The 21,325-nt window shown below is 33.9% G+C and overlaps 1 protein-coding gene across 19 annotated transcripts in view; it reads left to right on the forward strand.

The window, feature by feature from the left end:
* BAZ2B (bromodomain adjacent to zinc finger domain 2B) overlaps positions 1-21,325 on the forward strand; it is a 281,281-nt gene that overhangs the window by 49,303 nt on the left and 210,653 nt on the right. For 18 of the 19 annotated variants that reach the window (XM_016152832.2, XM_016152831.2, XM_016152842.2 and 15 more), the window contains one exon: positions 5,842-6,213. The gene's annotated coding sequence lies outside the window, so the exon portion shown is untranslated. Of the gene's footprint in view, positions 1-5,474; positions 5,592-5,841; positions 6,214-21,325 lie in introns of those variants that run through there. The other variant, XM_016152835.2, reaches the window with a different exon arrangement.

Consider the following 21,325-nt stretch of genomic DNA (forward strand, 5'->3'; position numbering starts at 1 on the left):
ACTGAAGTATTTCATACTACATACATTCTTCATTAAAAAAGAATTGCATAGTACTCCACTGTGTACATGTACCATAATTAATTCAACCATTTTCTTATAAAGGACGTTTGGGTTATTTCCAGACTTTTGCTTTAACAAATAATGCTTCAATTAATAACTTCTTATATACCTATTTTATATATTTTTTAATCTTGGTCAGATTCTAGGGATTGGCTAGTTGAAAAATAAATGCATCTGTAACTTTACTAGATACTGTCAAATTCTCTCTTGTTGGGGTTTTTCCATATTTCGCTCCAACAAGCAATATTTGAGAGTGTCACTCTTCCCTACAAGTACCTCACTAAGCAGGCTGTTGTGAAATTTTTGGATTTTTGCCCATTTGTTGAGTGAGAAATAGTATATCAGTGATTCTTAATTTGCATTTCTCTTCTAAGCAGGATTGAGAATGTTTCTATTTAAAAGGCATTTGCATTTCTTTTTCTGTAAAATATCTGTTCATATCTCTTGCCATTTTTCTACCAGGGTGTTGATCTTTTATTCAGTTTTAGATACTCTATATATAGGGTTATTGTCTCTTATATAAGTTACAAATAGTTTTTCAGTTTCTCATACTTTGTCTTTATACTTTGCTTACAGTATGTTTTATATATTTTTTTGCCATAAAAAGGCTTTCTATTTTCATGCATTGAGGTTTACCAGCATTTCACATTATTGCATCTAGTTTTGACCATTGCTAGAAATATTTTTCCTACTCTCCAAATTATACAGGAATTGACCCATCATTTCTCCTAATACTTGTGTGATTCAAATTTTTGTATTTAAATATCTGACCTTTTTGAAATTTATTCATGGAATAGATCCAAAGTCATCTTCTTCCTTATGACCACCCAGTTATCCAAACAATACTTATTAAAAAGTCCATCCTTTCCTCACTGCTTTGAAATATAGCTTTTATCTATTAAATTTCCATAAGCACTTGTATTCATTTCTCAATTTTCTATTGTGTTCTATTGTTTTTTTTTCCCACATGCTGATATCAACTGTTAAATTATAAAGGCCTTATGCATATTTTAATATCTGACATGGCACTTACCACCACACCCAGTGCTCTTCTTTTTCATGTTTTTTTTGTCATTGTTGTTGTTTTCTTTATAATCAGTTTATGGTTATAACAGTGTTCTTAATCAAGACTTTTTATCAGAAACATTGTCAGAGTTTTTAAGAAAGGGAAGTAGGCCCCCATTCCAGACCTAGTGCATCTCTGGATATTGGGTCTGAGTATATACATTTCAAAAAAGTTCTCCAGTTGATTCTGATAATTCCATTAAAAAGTGGCCTATAAAGCATAAATTCTAATTCTAATTCCAGATTACCTTATGATTTGTTTTCCTTTATGTGTTCTGGACCTGACTTAACAAATTCAGCATCTTCTCAGTTCCCTAAGACATAAATCTCTCCTGTCTTACCTCAGTTCTTCCTCTCCCTTTACCCTATTTTCACTAAATCCACATTTTACTTCAAAAATATCTGGTTTTAAACTTCCAATGCCATGGTCTTTTACCATCTTTTTCATGGACTGTTAAGCAGTCTTTTCATATGACATTCTATCATTTACACTACCTACACAGTTATTGTTAACTAAAAACAAGGTCGATCATGTTACTCCTTTGCGGATCTTCGCTGTCTCTCAGGATAAATTCAACCATTTACCATCATGGTACATCAGGCCTTTCATTCTTAGGTCCCAGCCTCCTTTCCCTCCATCATCCATGTTATTCCACACTTCACACTGGATATTCCTGTTACACTGAATTTTTCACTAGTAAATGGAGACCAGACCTAGCAGTGCTTTGTATTTAAACTTATGGTTTCTTTCACTTAGAATCCACCCCTTCCTCCCTTTTCCTGGTTAGCCTTCAGTATTTGAGATACAGTTTAAATGACATCTCTTTGATAAAGCTTTTTTTAGACTCATAGAATTAATTGTCCCATCCTCTTCATTCTAACAAAACTTTATTATTTGTATCTTTATAATGTGATATCTGCGAATCTCTAATCTCCCAGGAATTTCACACTTTCAACGTCAACCAGAATGCAAGCTTTTTATGTTTTTCCAGCCGCTAGCAGAGTGCATAGCATATAGCAAGCAATCAAATATTTGTTCAGTGAATGAAAACAAATATAGCTTCATTAGTCTGTACCTTTGAAACAGAAACAAGACATTACAGTGGCCAGCTAATTCTACTATTTAGATCCCTCATTCTTTGGGCTTTTTGTTTTCTGTACATTGCAATTCCTTACTATTTGAAGATCCAGGTGTAATACCTATAGTGGTAAATTAGATATCTATCCATCTTTACCTATCTATCTATCTATGAAGTTCTGTCTTGGTCCTAAAAATAGATGCTGCTTTAAAAAAGAAAGTGCAACAACTGAGTCTATAGTGGTGGCATAATTAGTCTACGGGATAGGAAGATATCATACATAGAAGTTCAGAAATAATTATCAGTCACATTGGTAAAGATCTGTTTGATCATTTAGTTTTACAATTCGGCACATGGTGAATACTAATTTAGATGATGATCTTAGGTAGAAGACTATGTGCTATAGGAGCCAGATTATTTTATAACTATGGTAATTATTACACACACACACACACTGCCCCCCCCCGCCCCACTGTATGACTATGTTGTAATCTCTGAGACAATCAAATGTGGTTACATGAAAAAAGGGAAGGAATCATCTTAAAAAATAAAGCACAACTTCGTAGTATCAAATATTGGAGTAATTCAATTTTAAATTTGTAGTATACCTTTATTTTAAAAAATCAGTTTTAAAAGTATTGATTAAATTTGAAAATTAATATATTTGAATTACCAAATAACATTATTTTAGATATATTTTAATATAAAAATTGAAGCTTTTATTGAAATATAGGAAAACATGTTAAGAATTTTACATATCAATCTGTTTTTAATTTACCAACTTTTGATTTGTATTTAACGTCATTTCATTTTTGAGAATGTTGCAAAAATATATTCCAAACCATATAAACAACACTTGATGATAATTAAATTTTAAAAATATTTTAAAGACACTAAAACAGGTTCTTCATTATCATTTTTATCCTTCATTCCAACATTTTGATGACACTCTTGTTACTTCATCATTCAACCAATTAAAATACAACTTTGTGTTGTATGTAGCTTCAACCTGAAATTATATATACATACTTGTAAAAAATTTTTGAATTGTGGCTTAAATTACCCAGGAGAATGAGAAATTTTTAATATGTTTTTATATGTTAATCACTTTTATTACATATGTACCATTCTTTTCTGTTTAGGATATATCAAAAGTTTAAATTAATAAATGACATATTATGTCAAGTATTTTTCCCATAGGTGTCTTCTCTAAAAACTAGGCAATGTAAATTAAATATCCTTATGAAACTTATTGTTTGGAAAACCAATGTGCCATCTTTAAACCTAAATTATTTCAAAATATTGGAACGAAAAATTGAACTATGCTTTGCAGCATATTTTTAAAAGTATGTAAGTAATATATATACATATATCCTTAGTTATTCAAATTACACTAGTGAGCCATTTATTTCAAGAAAAATGTTTTAAAATAATTCTTTATGAAAACTGAGACAACTTGAATCGAGCCCTTTGTAATCCTTTAAAAATTTTTTGAATGTTTTCAACAGTTATTCTAGTGATTAGGCAAAATGTCAGAAATGGATTATTGAAGTATTATTATATTTATAAAGAAATATCAGTGAAATGCCTTGTTTACTTCCAAATGTTTTAAAATACTGTGAGGAGTGACCACTATTATGTAAATTGCATGAACTTTTTTGAATGTTACATTGGATGGAATTATCTAAATGTTAGCATTCACACTTACATTTTAATCTGTATTTTTCTTTTGGAACATTATTAGTAAATTTTGAGATGGCAGAACTGTTGACCCAGTCATACATGTACAGAGCTTGGCCTCTGAGTTAATTAAATATGAGTTAATAATATATTAAAGGAAATTATTGTCTTTATTACAGTTATTAGGTAGTTACTCAAATTATAGCTTCAAAGGAATGCAGAGCATGGAAAACTCAGGATTAAATTATGCATTTGAACCTTAGGCCAGCTTTTACTGTACAGACAGTTTTCTGCTAAGAGAGAAATTGTATGTCATTGAAATTAAATGCTTTTCTGGGGATGGAAGGTTCCAGTTTTTAATGAAATTACTGAGTGTGGTGTAGTGAAATGATTAAAATCTGTATTCCGGGAATGTGGCAGGGAAAAAAAATCAATAAGTGCTAGCACAGCTTTGCTGCTCAATGTGATCCTGAGAATGAAATAAACTACTACAAAAATAATAATTAAAAATATATCAGCACATTAATTTATTTAGCATCAATCTCCTGAGACATCATCTTCACTAATTTTTAGCATACATTTTACTATGTAATGAGCAGCCTTCTTTTCAGATATCCCTATTAGACTGGCAGTATTCCTGCCCTTCCCCCAGTGCTCCTGCTTTGCAATCATTGTACTTGCACTTATTATGTTACAAATGACCGAGGTAAGGCTGACATTCTCAGTGCATGCGAAAAGACCTAGTCTGCCAAGCTTTCTTTTTTTTTTTCCTAATGAAGCAGCTTTGTGAAATCTCCCCATGTGTTAATACTAATGAAGATCCTCCAGCACAATTAAAATCACAGCCAGTGGCTGAAGAGGAAACATAAAACAATAGCGTCTTTTAAGATACATTTATCCACATTTATATGTACAAAATATACATATATGGTGGAACTATTTTTTCTAAAGTTTGCCTTTCTCTTGCTCTTCATCCTGAAAAATTATGCAGTTTTTAATTATATGAACTTTGAGACTTTAATGTGTTGTGGGGAGCAGGGGAACTGTACCTCAATGAAAATTTTTAAAAATTATGTGTCTTTTTGGGTGTTAACCAAGGTAAAGACTCTTAAAAATCATTTTTTTAGGAAAATATGGGGTGTGTTTGAGAGGATGGAATGTGGTGTACTTTACCTTCAGTTTAACTTTACTGGCTTCAGGATGTTGAAATGGAGAGGGGTAACAGAGTTAAAAACAAAGTTGGAAAAGATTCTGGGGATAGACAAATAGCATACTTTGTGTTTAGTTTAAAGATGGAGCAAGGGGCTACCAGTCTTAAATTGGTATTTTAAAAAGTATTCAGCTCTTAAAATTAGCTAACCTCCCTCTCTTTTTTTAACCTCAGAAATTGCGGGGAGAAAACTGCTGTTGAGGTTACCTTTTAAATTTAATTTATAACTTTAAAACGGTTTACTATTTTTAACATGTTGTACTTAAACTTTAACTCCGTGCATAAAATTACAGCCCGCTTAACTTGCCCGTGTTAGGGCAGTAGCGTTTAATTCCGGGACCATCTTGCGTCCTGCTTTTTATTTTATTTTGACTTCCAAGCATCCATGAATTCTTGGCATATTAATTTAGTTGGCTTGTAGACTTCAGCTGAATTCTGAGTTTACGGACAAAAAAGTTTATGTGGAATTGGTTAATCTATGTTCCCTATTCTTATGTGTACGTTTTTGAAAAATTACGTCTTTGATCCTATTTTCTGTCCTCTCCACTTTTAAAAGCAAAACAAAACATTTAAGTTTCTTAACTTTTTCCTGGGACAAGGAAGGGTGCAAACTCAAAGCTACAGTATTCTTGGGAGGAAGAAGCAACCCCCCCCTCCCTCCCTTGGCTCCTTTAGGAGCTGAAAGGTCATTTATTATTGGAACTGAAATGGTATAAACAATTCTCTCTCTTTTTCCCTTGTTAACAGCAACTTTCATTGTTAGAGAGAGGAGAGAGGAGAGAGAGAGAAGCCTTGTTGGTTGACGTCACTTGGTTCATGAAGCCTTCGCCTAGAAGTGAAGCTGCTGAACAAACCTTGAGAAGAATCATCTCCTGCTTCAATCTGCTGCTGGATAGGAACTAATCAGAGAGCGAGAGGCGGAAGACGGAGAAGGAGGGATTCCGAGAGCTTTCCCGATCACAAATCTCACCTCCACTCCAACTCTATACTTTTCTTGAAAAAAATAATAGGAATAAGAAGGTGCTGGGGTTTCAAAAAATAATAATAATAATCGTAACCTTCAACCATCTGGGGAAGGCAAAAATCCCATCCACCGCAACTCTCAGTTCGAAAGTAAAGGTGAGTTACAAATCCTCGGGTGTGAGGGGTGCGGGTGAAGATGAAAATTCCAAATGTTATAAAGCCGGTTTCAAACAGAAAAGGAGAAACTACACTCCTGCGACGGGGAAGACTCCGGAGTTGCTATCTCCAGGCGCTCGCCCTGCCCGCCCTGCTCGCCCTGCCGCGGCTGTTTTCCCTCGCTGGTCGGTGTGTCTCTTTGTTGTGCTGGCTGCAAGGCTGGGGTGGTGCTCGGGGTCCCGAGTGGAGTTTGGGGGAGCAAGACGCAGAGATGCGCGGCCCTGGGTGGGAGGTGGGGGGTGCGGTCTCTGGAGAATGTAAACTTTATTCCTAGCTGCCGGTGCGGGACTTCGGTCCAGTAGGGCCGCGGGCCGCGCCGCCTCGCTGTGGGCAGACGGTGCCGCCTTTGTGCCGGCCGCCCCGCTCGGCCGCCGGCTGCGCGTCTCCTTCCTTCCTTCGGCTTCCAGCGCTCAGGTCGCTGCCAACAGTTTTGCTTCTTAAAAAAACAATCTCTGGCACTGTCAAGATCGCTGTTCCTACCCGGGAATATCCGCGGCTCCCCCCTTTCTCAGCGGGGTAGTTTCAGGATTACCCCCCAACCCCCCACCCCGCAACAGTCCGCCTACTGCTGCCCATTTTTGCCTCCGCCCCCTCTTTCCACCAGGACTGATTAGCTGCGCCTGCCACCCCCACCCCCCAATTCGGGCCTCTTTCGCTCTTTTCCCGTAGGGCTTGCAGCTCCAGAGTTTTCAGAAAATGAGCCTGGGGGTGCCGGTGGGAATGGGGGCAGGTGGGATTGGGAAAAATACCTGGGAAGAGCTATATGTCAGTACACAGAGGGTTAGAGAAGCATAGTTGTTCCTACAGTAATGTCTGTCTCCTAGCAGTTCTTCCGCGGGAACAACCGCCAGCTCTCAACTCTTCTTCGCTCGCCTAATCCTCTTTTCGCTCACCCTCCCCCCTTTCCCTTTCGCGGCTCCCCTCCGGTTAAAGTAGTTCCACGAACCCTAGAATTGGGACTTGGGAAAGGAAGGAAGAAGTGTTTGGAGAGTCAGAGCTGGCTCTCCTGTTTGAGAGATTTTTCTCTTCTTTTCTCTCGTTATGTATTTATCTTTTGTGTGTTGCTTCCTTATAAAGGGAGAAGCAGCTGCAGTCCTTGGCCGAGTTGTTGAAATTTATCCCTTTGTGTATATTACAATATCCTCCATTTTTTCCCTCTGCCCTCTAAACAACAAGCGTTTCGCCATCTTGGGCAATTTTTATTCCCAAGTCGCGCTCTTTTTTTTTATTTTTGAAGAAGGGAAGGAAGCCTTAGGCAAAAAGTGTATCTGGATAAGACACAAACTTTAGGGAATGTTCAGGGGGCCCAGTGACGTCATGTAAACTTTATCGAGAAATTGTCCCAAGAGTAATTTTTTCACTTAATTTTCCCCCTGTTTTAAAGGACTTTCTAACTTAACTGGTTAACGATAAGTTGTGGTGTTAATTTTTGTGTTCTGCTCTCAAAATGAACCTTAAACGTATATACATTTTTATGGTTTGGTAACAGGTGGAAAATTATGTGCAAAAAAATGTATAAACTTTTATAGTGTCATTTAGTATTCACGTAGCTTTTGTTTATGTGTTTTATTCCTTAAAGGTTCCAAATGTTATTTTTAGTCAGCGTATTCCCTTTATTATGTACTTGAATCTCTGCTGTGGATTTTTCTTTAATCAGCTTGGTTCATATTTACGTATACTTATTTTAGATTACCTAGATCCTCTTTTGTAATTGTTCTATTTTATACATATTTGTTTACATTTTGAAAATAAATGTTGAAAAAACTTGGATATACTGTATACTTTTGAAATTTAAGTTAAGCGATTGGCAAACATGAGGTTAGTTTTTAAAAGGCAGAATTGATTTTTAAAAATATTTTATAATTTCAAGCTATAAGCTCTGTCAGCCATTATGAAAAGATAAACAACAAAAACTAGTGTTTAAATTTGCTTGTCTAAAATAGTTTTTCACCTCACAAAAGTTCAGTTGGTCACATGATCAAACTTAATGATACACTGACTGGTATATAAATAAGGCACTGTAAATTGAATAGGAGAGTGGAATTCTGTCTCCTGTAGTCATCTGCAGTCAGCATATTTACTTCTAACAAGGACATGAAACTGTCTGTATTTAATTTGCATTCTCTTTGTCTTCTGGGTTAGGGAAAAACATTGACTACAATTAACTCAAAAAAAAAAAAAAAAGCTAATGGAAACAATTCTGAATATATTGAAAAGGTTGATCTAACACGTAAAACATGTTGTATGTGGTATGTTTTTTTATCTCTGTAGCAGTCTTTGGTGTTATCTGCTATCCTATTTATCTAGGAATTTACTTTATGTAAAATGCTATATAGAAAGCTTGACTGAATTGAATGTCTGCCATTTATGTGAATTGTAGGTAGGTGAAAAATGTTTAAATAGTTGAAAGCACATAGAACAGATGGTTTTAAATTATACATGCAACAAAGGACTAGAAGATTTGGCAGATTATAAATGGCAAGCACAGAGGATAAGCAGTTTAAGAAAATGGTAGTTAAGTACATTTGATGTCTCACACTTATTGTAAACACTGCGTGTATTGTCAGTGTACTGCATAATCAATAATTTGGGCAACATTTAGGCACCTAATAAGTTTAAGATAGAAAAAAGTAAGATTTTACAAATGTTTGAAAAGAGTGGATGGATGTAAAATTTTAAATCTGTGATAAGTTTCCTTTTTTTGAAAATCAAATTGTATGTTTTAAAAATAGGAAGTTATTTATGAGAACTTAATATTATTGTATGCATATAATGGTTTGGAGAGAAGTAGGAGTAGGTACATATTTTAAAATCCAGAGAGGAGTGTATTTACTGTTCTCGTATGTTAAACTAATGCTTAAGGATAGCAGCGTGTACCCTTTCAAGCACTACTGAAAAATATTTTTAGACTATTCAGTCTTGGAAATGCATTTATTAAAATACTGTTGACATAATTTACTAAATAGTTATTAAATGAAGGAAGGATACATTTTAGTATTTTTGAATTTTGTACATAACTTGATAATGATTTTACTTTGTGAATATACTCTCAATTTTAAAAATGTAAAGATTTTTTTATGTAGTTTTGCCTTTCTAGAAGAATCCGAGTAATTATATTTAGCATTTTCAAAAGATTTAGAATAACAAAGTATTCAACTTGGCAGGAATTTGTTTTTATTTTTATAAGCTATTTAAAATGCGTATAAGACTGTAATGGAAACCTTGGAATTTTAATTCTGTTGCCCTTTCTCCTATTTCTTTGTTTGCATGTTTATTATAGAACTGCAGTGTAAAGGAGCAGATGTTTTGCCAAACATCCTGATGTGTTGCTTTTTCTTATGGGAGTGCATAACTGTTCCTTCTGATGCATCAACTTGACAGCTGGTTGATTTCATGGAGCTGCTAAGAAGCCATTAGTGGTGTCATTGAATTGAAACAGAACAGTCACTCCCAGCTTGAACTGCAATTGTTAATGTCTTTGTTGCTACTTTTGTGTTACTATACAAGATGTAGGCTATCACAGTTGCATGGAAGTTCATGTTTTCTGTCTTATCTCCTTGCATTAGTCAATGTATGTGTTAGAACTTGATTACTTTGAGGTTTAAAGATTTCTTAAAGATTTTAAGTTACAGTTTCTGAGTTTTTGACCTACTCCTAGAAGACATAATTTATCACAAACCGAGTAATGTGGTAATTTTGACTCCTAGGTAAAATTATATCATCAAGGTTTAACGATATTTAATATACTTCATATCCTGAGGGATTAATTAAATTACCTTATTAGGTATTTTAAGAGGTTTTTGATTATATAAAGTTAAATATTTCATACCATTAGGTTTTAAGAAGATTACTTTATTTAATAAATGTTTACTCATTTGATTAAATATTTCTTTAAACTTTTCACAAGATAATCAGGAAAAAATTATTGAGGAAATGGGCAGCTTTGTGTTTAAATTTTTTTCTCTGGAGATAAAGATACTATTAAATAATCGACTAGTAGACATTTTAAAAATTGAAATCATCTTTATTACATTAATAACTTTTATTGATATTTTCAGCAAACTGTGATACTAAAATGGTGTCAGATCTCATTTCATTGGTGCTTGAGTGTTTTCTACTTTTTTAAATTGTTTGCTGCTTTTCCCTTTGGTGGGAGAGGACATAGGAGGAAAAGAGGAAGAATAGTGATAATCCCAACAGAAAAAAAAAAAACACATTAAAAAATTTGTTTAAAAATAACTTTAGGATGATAAGTTCAAGGATAAAATGTAGCTTTCCATTCTTAGATCTTTTCTAGTCCCAATAGTTATTGATTTTTAAATTTTAAATCATTAAATACATTATGCATTTAAGCAGTTTTCAGAGAGAATAAAATTTATAACATTTCAAATTAGTTTGCCTTTTAAATACTTAAAATGTGAAATTGATTAGAATAGATAATTGGCTGAGTTAAACCTTATTAAAAGTATTTATTAAACAATATAAATAAGTTTTTAACACATCATATACTGTTGAGTGATTCCAGAATTATGATTTCCTGAAGTCATGTTTATGAAAATGCTTTCCCTTTAAATAGAACATACATTACTTAGACTGTAGCTAAGTTTATATGCTGGTAATATGCTTTCTCAACCTTTTTACGTAATAGCCATATAGTTCCTTAAAAAGAAAATCATTAGCCTATGATACAATTTTTTAGAAATATATTTACTCATTTGTTTCAAGGCAGATATTCAGTTAAACTAAATTGTGGTAAATTGAGTTATATATTAAATATAAACTTTTTTAAAAATCTCAATGCTTAGCTCCTTTTTTAGAGATAATCTAAATTTTGCAAATAAGTATCATGATTTAAGTGGGAATTTTTTTCTCATTGGATTTCTTAAGGGAGGGCAATTTTTAACAAAAGTTATAAAAAGTTTAAACTCTAATATGAAAGTTTTTCATTGACCATATCAACTTTGAAGTTTTGGGCAATAAATATTATTAATTACAGTTATATGGAGTTATAAAATATTGGCGTCTTCGCTGAAATAAAAATAACATGAATTTACATGATCTTAAATCTATTTTGAATAATTTGTGGTTCGTGGCACGTCAGTACAGTTTGAGATGTAAAATATTTAATAGTCCTGATATTTATAAGTTGAACATTGAGTTTTTAAAATTAGGCTTTTATAAGAATATAAGGTGAAAATAGTTTTTATCTCATATTTAAAAATTTATTATATGAGATAGGGTGTTGTCAATTTGTTTTTTAGAAAAATCAGTGCTTTTAAAATAGTTTTCATAATTTATCAAATTTGGCTTTTTGAATGCTTTTTATTTACAATAAAAATCATTAGCAAAGATACTAATAATGAAGGCAATGTAGAGATAAGAACCTTTACTAATTTTATGTGTTCACATGTCTGTATAAGAAAAAATGAGCATTTGGTTTGAAGGTAGTTATCGCATTGGTGCTTAAGCTATGTGTAGACTTACATTGTGTGTTTTTCCTGTTTTCTCTTAACACTTTTCCACAAGCATGCACTCATTAATCAAAGACGGTGCACTCCTGCTGAGGGCAGAGAGGTTCATCAAATTGGCAGTCAGTTTGGTGTAAAGAACAGTGTACTGAAGCTCTTAACTCGCTGGGACATAAATAAATCTAAGGTCTTTGTATGCAAACCCTGGAGGTTAATACTGTATAATTCAATGTCCTGTCTTTGTTTTTATGATTGATGTTTTTAAATGTTTCAAGTTTGGTGCAAGTCTTCTAGTAGGTCAGATCTGACAATCCAATTGGCTGAAGTAAGAAAGCATTAGGTTGTCAGGACTTTGAGTATGCTGCAGAGATTTTGATTTTTTTTTTTCCTACGAGATCATTGTCATATTGCCTGAGCTGTTATAGGAATGTACCAATGATTGACATCCCCTGCTGTGATAATGGACCCAGTGCATGAAATGCCAATAGTTTGGTCCTATTTGTTCGGAAGCTCACTGCTATTTGTATCCTTAACAGAGCTAACATGTAGAACAAGCAAAACTACTGGGATTTCTCTGTAGAAATAGTGCTGGGATTTGGCTTTAACATGAATTGGTTGCATATTCATAATTTAAGAACAGCTGGTTACACCAAGCACATAGTCATTTGCAAGCTATTATAAACCATTCCACTCACACATGGAGCCTGTGCTTGGTGGATTTTTTTTTTTTATTGATCTACCTGCATTTAAAATCTGGTCACTGCTGCCACAGAAGCTCTTCATTTTAGCTGTGTTTGCAACATAAAACAGCTTCAGTTTTAAATATTTAAACTAAATGCCGAATAAAATGAAGAAACTTTGAAAGAACCAAGTGTAAAAGGTCAATAATCCATTATATTTCTCATTTCCACCTAAACAAAAGAAACTTGGATTATATAATCATAATTTTTGGAAAATATGTTTTATGATTTCGTCCTTGGATAAATAACTGAATTGTCTTTCATTTGAAAATATTGTTAATTATGTTTTACTAGTTATATATAGTTTTAGGAAACAATACAAGCAATAGATTGTGATTGATTAGGCTGTAAAACAGTTTCATCCAATATAGAAAAGTGACTACTACTAGCTTATGAGTGGTAAAAGTCAAAATACAAAGGAAAATCAAAAAGACATTATAATTGGGTTTTAAAAAAATGCTAATCCTAAAAGTAGAAAGATACTCTAATGTTTTAGAAGCAATCTAAGGAGAAGTCTTTCCTACTTTCTGGGTTACTTCTGGAATATTAAGCTCAGCTGTGCTCTTAACAGTATTTAAATGATATGTGTAAGCTAGTCCAGCTATTGATAGTTTCCTCCCTGTTATGCTGTGTAGTAGGGACCGAAAGAAGAGGAGAAAACCTCTATATCCCAAGCTTTCAGTGAGAAGAGTGGTAGAAAATGTTAAATGTGATTTCAGATATCCTTGTAGGAAGCACAGGCAGCTCTGCCTTGATTTGTGTATGTGAAAATAAGTGGATACCTGGGTGATCTACAGTGATGGTGATTATGCTGAGCTTTCCTCACCAAGTGTTAGGTTCACATGTGCGTGCATGTGTTTGTCCTCACACTAGATGATAAAGTAGCTTTCAGCACTTCAAGGTTGAGTACCAGTCCTAAGAGTACATTTTACTCTTTCTTGGCTTCACAAATGGCTGAATATGTTGGTAATATAACAGAATATATGGCCAAATTTAATCTAGCTGATAGTATGCTGTGCTTTTTTCTAAATAATAAATTCAAAGGTTATTAAAGGACGATGTGTTACAGTTTACTTTTGACTTGCTTAGGATAATTATATATACAGTTAACTTACCATTATTTGAGGTGAATTATTCTATGCTTTTTATTTCTCTCCTCCTTTGACTATTGTCCTTTCAGTTATTTTCCTGCTCTTTAGCATATCATCACAGAATAAGCTGAGGAAATAAAAGGAAGTAAAATTCAAATCAATCTAGTTTCCCTTCCTCTCTCACTTCTTAATAGGTCAGTTGGAAAATCCTTAGATTTTCACCTAAATAAAGGTTTGGGATTTTGTCTACCTTTTCTGGTTCTCATTGCAACAGATTATATTAAGGAAAAAAGAAATATGAGGTAATTTAAAAACGATTAGTAAACCAGCGATGGCTAAAACAGTTGAAAGTTTAGCCATTACTTGAAAAATGAATTAACTTCTTAAAGACAACTGCAGGAGAATCACAGGTATGTGATAACACTTACTGTGCTAATAGTAATAATAAGGGAAAGGGGTGGCAGCTACCTTCATTAAGTTTATACTGAAAGCTGTCTTGAAGCAGCTCCTGTATAAACTCTTGAGCTGTGAATAAAAGTTTGTGAAAGCTCAGAATGGGGCAGAGATAGCTTCTGGTTGGCATCATTAGAAAAGGCTCTTTGGTTTAAGTAGCATTGAATTAGACCAAGAAGAATGCATAAACTGAATATTCAGAGATTAGGAAGTAAGGATTTGAAAAAGAAGGACAGTATGAGTCCCCTACAGGACAAATAAGTTAAAGCTAGGTTTCTAATAGGCATCTGGAGTGGTTCTGCAATGTTTTTGAGGTCACCCAAAACAACACCTCTTCTCCCATAAGGAAAAGGAAATGTTTTAGGGTCCTTCTTTTTCCATTGGTTCCAAAATTGACTGCTTGGCATTCTCTGGAAAAGTTGGGTTAATCAGTTTCAATTCATCCATTTCAATGATAGGTTTGTTGTTTATGAAGGCCAGGTTAAAACCGACACAACTGCCCTTTCTAGTCAGTTATTTAAATATTGTGTTTCATACGAGATTAAGCAGAACCACTCCCTTCTCCTTCGTTCTTTTCCTGTGCTTTTATAAATGTTTTTCCTTGAAACCTAATGCATGGTCACACCTGTTAACAACATTGAGCAGGGGGACCATCATCTCTGCTTCTCTTTTCTCAGTTTGGTGGTGAGGAACTAGCTTTCCAAGGGGATTTGATGACTGATGCAGAAAACTCCTTTACTTCTTTTAGTTCCTTTGGATGAAGACAGACACTGGCTAGACTGCTAATAATAGGATTATTCATAAGGACAAAAAGCAACAAAATTTATAACACCTATTTTTAATTACATTAGTACTGAATTTAACTAGTAATAGAAATCCCACTAAAAATAGAAAGTAAGAAAGGAAAGATTCAAAACTATTCAAACAAATGTACAAGGTCTTAATTTCCAGTGCTTAGACTTTCCCTAACTCCCTTATCGCTATAGTAAGATAATGAAATTTGTTTAATTTTCCCTATTCATAGTGTTTGACGAACATTTAGTCGCAAGAGATATTCAGAAGAAAATCTTAAAACTTTTGTGTGATCGTTTCAGACTTTTAATTATTTTACATGATCATCGTTTGATATGTGATACGATAATGAGTTTTGAGGTAAATAAAAGGTAAAAATAAGTGGAAATAGAAGGCTATCTTGTATCTGAGTTTAGAGAGGAGCCATACTTATTATCACTTCTGGTTTCCATGATGACATGGTTGTTAAAACATACTTTTGCATTTCTTTGGGAAAATGATTATTGTTAATATAAACTACTGTATAAGACATAAGAAGCAGCAAAGCCTGTCTTGAACGTCTGAAAAAATCAAGGAGCAGCCTGTAAGTCACAGGATGATGTGTGTCTCCTTTTATGGGTTGTTAGTGCAGCATACTGAAAGATCTGCAAGGCAACATTAACTGACAGGGTTGTGGGTCAAATCTCTATTTAAAAGAGGGGATACTGCAGAGCTAAAGGAAATGTTGATAAGAGGTGGGTAGTAACAACAACAAAAAGAGGAGACAATTTTAAAAGGCAGCTTTTAAATGAGAATAAGAGGTGTGGAGCAGTGTTATTGAGTCCTCTTGGAAAGTATCAAGATTTCATTTATCCATTGTGGTCTAAATATCTTAGCATTAAATTCCTGTCCATTGTCATTATTATTTTCTGCAAACTTGTTGAGAAAGTAACTCTTATCTATAATCATACTTTGGGGATTTGAAGTAGGAAGTTAAATTTGGTGAAGGGCTGTGTAAACAGTAAACAGTTGGTCCAGGAAGAGAACATGTAGTAACTTTGGCAGGTTAGGTAAAAGCTCTTTCCCCTTCCCTTTCCAGAAAGTCTGTTCATAGATGTGCTTGCCAAAACTCATAAAAGAAAAGAATTTGTTTAAAGAATGTGTAAATGCTTTTGTACTATGTGTGAAATGGGAGGTAGGAGCAAGGCATGCTGGGGCGGGGGCGGGTGAAACTTAATAGAAGGTGACCAGAATTTTCCTTTTTTTTTTTTTTGGCTTTTTAAATGTAGTACCTTGAATTTGACGTTTTTCATTTTAATGTGAGACACCTTTTGTGAAATGGGTCATTTTTTTTTTTTTTTGGTGATTTATTGCAAATATTTTCTTCTTTTAAGGTAACATTTGATATGTTACAGCTTAAGTCCAGAGGTACCAACTAAATTAATTACATGTACTTGGCATGTTTGTTTCTGTATATGTGATCTCAGCACTTCACAAGTGAGCTAAAAATAGTCCTGTAGTTACCCATGAAACAAATAAAAATTATTTAGTAATTTTGCATGTTTAGTACTATTGCGAAACGCTAAATAATAGTTCCATATTTAGTAGTAGTGATTAGTTAAATAAATTGATTGTTAAATTGAGGACAGGAATCAGGTCAGTATGTATTTCTAGAAACAATTCAAGGTGCCCAGAATAAAATGCATGGCCCATAATATGCTCAAGGAGTTCATACTTTACCTAGAAAGCATGTATGTAGAGTGAAGTCTTATCTTTTGTGTTTTTAACTCATGGACATTTAATATTTATGTTTGGAAAAAAATTGGGGTTGGGGAAGGAAAACCAATTTTAATAGCCATCATTTCCTCAATGAATTTATGCTTTAGGTAGGATACATGAATCAGGTGCTATTCCTGGGTAGCTCTTAGAGTGAGCATCTTACACTGAGTGTGGCTTTTAGGCCTTAATATAAATATTTCTTGTGTGTCATAGCTTCTAAATGCAGGCCAGCTCTGGGTATCTGGAGCTAAATAAATGACAGATATCTGTGTTAATGCTGGCAGTGGAACTGGCTGTTTTGGACTTAATCTGAGAAACAGTATATTCTCCAGTGTGGTCCATGTCAGAGAATACTTTCTAGATCTTAATATAACCTACTGACTAGAAACTACCCATACTCCCCCATTCCCAATAAGACACGTCTATACTGTATATGAAGGTAGCATGGTTCAGGATAGTTCATATACTTAAGTATTATCGATATCTCTAAAATGTAAAAAAATAAAATAATATGGGTTTGGGATTAAAGGGGTACAAGGAAATAGTGAACTTCAACTAGGGTTTAAAGGAGAAGTTGATATTTTATCTTAGAATAGCAACCTGAACAAAGAAGAGAATGGAGGGAAACCTACCGAAAATTTGTTTGAAAATAATAGGAGATAAAGTTAGGGGAATTTGAGTTAGCTAATAGATTTTTAATCAGAGGTGTGATATAATTAAAAAGTCCTTTTAGAAAGATAGAACAGACATTAATCTGTTAAATGGGTAGAAAGAAGAGGCTATCAAGACCAGTGATTTATTGCAGAAATTGGGTGTCAGGTGGTAATGACTAGACTAATAGCAATGTGAATGGGCAGAAGGATAAATACGAGGTATATTATAATTTAAAGGAATGAGGCTGAGCTAGTTTGGGGAAGTAGGAGATTGTATGGCCTCACATTCAAGTCTATTTCATATGACCAAATAACAATATTTTGATGTAGTTGAATATTTCCTTCTTTTCAAATGATGAAAATGAAAACTATAGAGAATGGCTGTGGCTTACCACTTGCCAGTAGTTATTCTTTTTAATTTATCATACAGTCTCATGATGAGTTTAGCTTAAGACAGACTATTCTTATCTGCTTTTTTAAAACCCTTCTACATCCCTCTTGGTCTCTCACATTATATACAGATGAATAATCTCATTCAGTTAGCCTAATATTTTTGATTTGTGTTTATTGTTCTGTATGTGTTTATACCACTGCCAAACACCAGTTTCTAAAAACCACTGGGAGATAAGAGGCAGCATGTTCTAAATATATTACAGAGATACCGTACCTGTTATGGATCCCTGAATGGAGACCTTCATGATTCCATGATTTTTCATGGGATGTACCCTATATACAATTCTTATTTCCCCTGTTTATGCTTGGTAAAGTCTGCTTATTTTCTAATACCTTGTGAAGAGTTACTTTTCTGAAATCTTCCCAAACTTCTACCTCCCTACAGGGTCCCTTGTGTCCCAATAGAGTGCTAATGGTGGAGCTCATGGTTTTGCATATACTTATAGATTGATAGATTCCTTCCTACCTTATAAATCATGCTCAATGAACATTTTTAGGCACAATGCTTTTTAATCTGTTGTTGTTTGACATTACTTCATCGATAAATTCCCAGAAATGTAATTTCTGGGTCAAGGGTTTGGGATAGTTTAAGACTCTTAATATATGTATTATAAACTTGGCTTTTGAAAGTATTGGGTGAGTTTATATCTTACTAGCAATATGTAACTGTACCTATTTGATAACACTTTCTTTGGATTGGGTAAATTCGTTATTTTTAGTTCTTGCCAATTCCATTGCAAAAAAAAAAAGATGTATCTTATTTAATCTATATTTCTGTGCCTAATTAGAATGAGAATTTTTCATTATCCTAACCTTTCTCTTTTGTCATTTGTCTTTGACATTTGCCTGTTATTGCATTGAAATCTTAGTATATATAAGCTGTTTGTCAGTTCTAAGTATTAATGATAGTATGCTTTTATTACATTTACTATAATTTTTTTATTTACATAAATGTGGAAATTAATTTCAATTCTTTAGATTTTTAAAAATGTATTCTATTTTTAAGCTTAAAAATTGTCCTTGCCACAGTTTTTATAGTCACTCTGATATTTTTATTTTATTTTTTGACATGTTATTCTTCACCATTCCTTTTTGGTAGTAAAACTGTTCTTTAACGCCAATGTTAAGGTTCAACTTCCCATCAACACTTCTTACATATATCACATTTCCATTTGTATACTCTCAAATCTTTATTATAAAGAATGTCGAACTAGATAACTAAGGTTAACTTTTTAAAGCATTGTCAGTTTTTTGTTGTTTTGTTTTTACTTCTTGTAACGTAGGATTCTTTCTTAAAAATACTTAGATGCTGATGGTTTTTAATATTTGGGATAAGCAACATGGTGTACTGGGCAACAGGAAATATAATTCAAATATGTTTTCTCCTAGAACTTTTGCTGTGAATCTCTTTAGATCTGTGCTGTGTGTGCACCTGTGATCCGATGTTTGATGGTCAACCTTTGATTTTTTAGCAGTTCCCCTGCTTCAGGGAGAGCCTGGCATACCTGCAGATGGGGAGAGGGAGAATGACCACTCTCTAATACTATGGATTATAAGTTTTGTATGGTGAACCAGTGCTTACTTATGTCTGGTTAGTTAAATTTGCTCATCACCTGCAAAACTGGTTCATTTTATACCCTAATGACATGTTGAGGAATATAAAACAGTGAGGCCAAATGGTAGTCTTTGATGTCTTTTTGCTATGTGAACATGGGTCCCAACTCTTGTGATCCTCACTTCTCTTACAGGCCATCTATGTCCCTAAACTTCAGCTCTGCAAGTTATGGGTTGATACATTTCAGAATAGTCCCATTTATTTCCTAAAATCTATACTTTGTAGTCCTCTTGGGGCATATGTGTATAGAATCAGAGTCTTGTTATAATATTGTTATTTTCCCTCTGGCTTCTTTGATGGTATTTCCCTCACCAGTTTTGGCTCTTTTTGGTGGATTTTGGGAAGAGATTATGTAAATGGTGCTATTTTATTCAGATTTTAAGACTTTTTTCATATATCTAAAAATGCTCCCTTAGAAGAGGTTGTATCATTTTGTACTTCTGCCACTGAACTTTGAGACTGCTTTTTTTTTCTCATTATATTCTTAATGGGAATAATTTTATTTTAATTTACATATTAATTGTTAGAGATAATTATGTTCTTAAGGTTATTGGAGAATTATATTTGTTTTTGAATTGTTTAGAAGAAATGTTTTTGGTAAGATTTTTGGAAGTACGTGATCATAATAATCTTTAAGATTTTTCTTGGTCCTCAAAAAAGGCTGGTCTTATTGTGAGGTATGGCTGATTATTTTCATAGGTGCAGTAAGAATGTTATCTATATAGAGCTCCTTGAGTTTGTTTTGGCATATCCGGAACCAACACACTACAAAATTAACTGTGATTATAAGTTTTCATTAGGAATCTCATCTAGGATATTTAAAATCTACTGTCATTTGCCTTTCTCAGGCTGGGAAAACAAACCCAGGACACTACTTACTTGATTTTACTTGCCATAGAACCCTTAAATGTCCCTCAAATTCCTTAAGGTTTCTAGCCTGCCTGGGAGTGAGAGATTTTATCATTCATAAGACTGAGTCCTTGTAAGCCAGGGACAGGGCCAGTTTTCCTAGGCCTTTTTAGGCATTAGATCCATAAGTAAAGTCAACCTTAGTTCCTTACAAGGACTGTGTGTGTCATACCTGTTTTAATGTGTATTGTTCTCCAATGTAACACTGTAGGTAAAACTTTGATTGCTCAATAGGTTTGTCCAATTATATCCTGATGAAGAGGACAAATTATTATTGAATCTATGCAAATATTTTAGTGCCATGAAAAGGAGATTCTATACAGAGTTTCTGAATTCTGAGGGTTAGTGAGAATCATACACTATTTTTTTTTAATTATTTATTATTTATTATTATTTATACCTGCAGTACCTGGTCTTCCTAGGTGGTCTCCTATCTAGGTACTAACCAGACCCGACCCTGCTTAGCTTCTGAGATCAGATATCGGGCATGTTCAGGGTGGCATGGCCATAGACCATAGACTGTGGCTCCATTGGGGCACAAACCCAGGACCTTCTGCATGTAAAGCAGACATGCTAACCGCCACACTATGGAACCAAGTCCCAGATACTATTTTTAAATGTTTCATTTTGGTTTACTAAAGCAGAGTTCACACAATTGTGGTTATAGATAACTTCAGAAGAAAGAAAATAAAACATTAAAACAATAGCAACAGTATTCCGGTCAAATAAACTTTTTATCATAAGTTCATTCAGTATTGTGTATAATTTTTTTTTCTTTTTTTTTTTTTTTGCGGGGAGCTTGAGTCAGCTGTCTATCATTAGGAAGGTGTTTGCTTCTAGATTAAAAAGGGCCCTGGAAATCTTGACTCAGTCCAAAGCTGGTAGGAAAGTTATTCCAGAGATGTGTCCCAGGAGCCTGTACTGATAGTCTGTTCTTTGGAGTATTACTAGTTTGAAGTACCGGGTGCAATCCTATTCCCAGATTGTGAAACCCTTTTGTTACAGACACAAACTCTGGCCTGTAGTTTGTGGCAAAGCTTTCAAGAAAACTGAGTAAAACAAAGCCATCTGTGGAAAACAGACCTAATGGCTGTGGTAATTTGTCAACTCTTAATTCATA

The sequence above is a fragment of the Rousettus aegyptiacus genome, unplaced genomic scaffold (assembly GCF_014176215.1).
Source record: "Rousettus aegyptiacus isolate mRouAeg1 unplaced genomic scaffold, mRouAeg1.p scaffold_m13_p_2, whole genome shotgun sequence".
Lineage (NCBI taxonomy): Eukaryota > Metazoa > Chordata > Mammalia > Chiroptera > Pteropodidae > Rousettus > Rousettus aegyptiacus.